Genomic DNA, 2,500 nt, shown 5'->3' on the forward strand with positions numbered 1-2,500 from the left:
TGGTGGCCGCCTATAATAGCCCTGGTAGCATAAAAAAGCTCCAGGGAGCAGAGGCCGACGTGCGTAAAAGCATATCCGAGCAACAGGCACCTTCCCCGGGCTGCCACTAGTGCAGTGGTGGCCGCCTATAATAGCCCTGGTAGCATAAAAAAGCTCCAGGGCGCAGAGGCCGACGTGCGTAAAAGCATATCCGAGCAACAGGCACCTTCCCCGGGCTGCCACTAGTGCAGTGGTGGCCGCCTATAATAGCCCTGGTAGCCCTCAGCCCTGGTAGCCCAAAGCCCTGGTAGCCCACAGCCCTGGTAGCAAAAAGCCCTGGTAGCCCAAAGCCCTGGTAGCCCAAAGCCCTGGTAGCCCAAAGCCCTGGTAGCCTAAATTAATTTTTCCCATTCATTTCAATGGGTTAGGCTACCAGGGGGAGCAGTACCACTTTTGGCCATTAGGGGCGCTGTAGTAGGTAAAAGTTGATCCCCCCAGTCAGGGGATGAGTTTGCCTACTCGCTAGGTTACCCCTGGTTTCACAAAATACAAGGGGCACATTTTCAGAAACCACTTTTTCAGAACTTGCCACCTCCAGAGCTGATCAGGGGAGCCTCGCCAAACATTAATCCAAGATTGGTGAGGGCTCGTCGGACACCCCACGGGCGATGAGTCGGTGTCTGCCTGGAGCTCATGTCACTCTCAAATATTTTCTAAGTCAACCTCCATGCGCACAATGCAATGAGCCTGCCCGACATAGGGGCACTGTGAGCGGACTCACCGGGGGGGGAGAGGGCCCCCCCGCCTGGAGCTCCACGTGTTGGATTATTTTCTATGTCAACCTCCATGCGCTCAACAGAGCGAGCCTGCCCGACCTGGGGGGTGTTCAATCGGACTCCGCGGGCCGGGCGAGGGCCCCCCCGCCTGGAGCTCCACGTGTTGGATTATTTTCTATGTCAACCTCCATGCGCTCAACAGAGCGAGCCTGCCCGACCTGGGGGGTGTTCAATCGGACTCCGCGGGCCGGGCGAGGGCCCCCCCGCCTGGAGCTCCACGTGTTGGATTATTTTCTATGTCAACCTCCATGCGCTCAACAGAGCGAGCCTGCCCGACCTGGGGGGTGTTCAATCGGACTCCGCGGGCCGGGCGAGGGCCCCCCCGCCTGGAGCTCCACGTGTTGGATTATTTTCTATGTCAACCTCCATGCGCTCAACAGAGCGAGCCTGCCCGACCTGGGGGGTGTTCAATCGGACTCCGCGGGCCGGGCGAGGGCCCCCCCGCCTGGAGCTCCACGTGTTGGATTATTTTCTATGTCAACCTCCATGCGCTCAACAGAGCGAGCCTGCCCGACCTGGGGGGTGTTCAATCGGACTCCGCGGGCCGGGCGAGGGCCCCCCCGCCTGGAGCTCCACGTGTTGGATTATTTTCTATGTCAACCTCCATGCGCTCAACAGAGCGAGCCTGCCCGACCTGGGGGGTGTTCAATCGGACTCCGCGGGCCGGGCGAGGGCCCCCCCGCCTGGAGCTCCACGTGTTGGATTATTTTCTATGTCAACCTCCATGCGCTCAACAGAGCGAGCCTGCCCGACCTGGGGGGTGTTCAATCGGACTCCGCGGGCCGGGCGAGGGCCCCCCCGCCTGGAGCTCCACGTGTTGGATTATTTTCTATGTCAACCTCCATGCGCTCAACAGAGCGAGCCTGCCCGACCTGGGGGGTGTTCAATCGGACTCCGCGGGCCGGGCGAGGGCCCCCCCGCCTGGAGCTCCACGTGTTGGATTATTTTCTATGTCAACCTCCATGCGCTCAACAGAGCGAGCCTGCCCGACCTGGGGGGTGTTCAATCGGACTCCGCGGGCCGGGCGAGGGCCCCCCCGCCTGGAGCTCCACGTGTTGGATTATTTTCTATGTCAACCTCCATGCGCTCAACAGAGCGAGCCCGCCCGACCTGGGGGGTGTTCAATCGGACTCCGCGGGCCGGGCGAGGGCCCCCCCGCCTGGAGCTCCACGTGTTGGATTATTTTCTATGTCAACCTCCATGCGCTCAACAGAGCGAGCCTGCCCGACCTGGGGGGTGTTCAATCGGACTCCGCGGGCCGGGCGAGGGCCCCCCCGCCTGGAGCTCCGCGTGTTGGATTATTTTCTATGTCAACCTCCATGCGCTCAACAGAGCGAGCCTGCCCGACCTGGGGGGTGTTCAATCGGACTCCGCGGGCCGGGCGAGGGCCCCCCCGCCTGGAGCTCCGCGTGTTGGATTATTTTCTATGTCAACCTCCATGCGCTCAACAGAGCGAGCCTGCCCGACCTGGGGGGTGTTCAATCGGACCCCGCGGGCTGGCCGAGGGCCCCCCCGCCTGGAGCTCCGCGTGTTGCAATATTTTCTATCTCAACCTCCATGCGCTCAACAGAGCGAGCCCGCCCGACCTGGGGGGTGTTCAATCGGACTCCGCGGGCCGGGCGAGGGCCCCCCCCGCCTGGAGCTCCGCGTGTTGCAATATTTTCTATCTCAACCTCCGTGCGCTC

This window comes from Filicampus tigris, chromosome 18 (assembly GCF_054856515.1).
Source record: "Filicampus tigris isolate MCC_2025a chromosome 18, RoL_Ftig_1.0, whole genome shotgun sequence".
Taxonomy (NCBI): Eukaryota; Metazoa; Chordata; class Actinopteri; order Syngnathiformes; family Syngnathidae; genus Filicampus; species Filicampus tigris.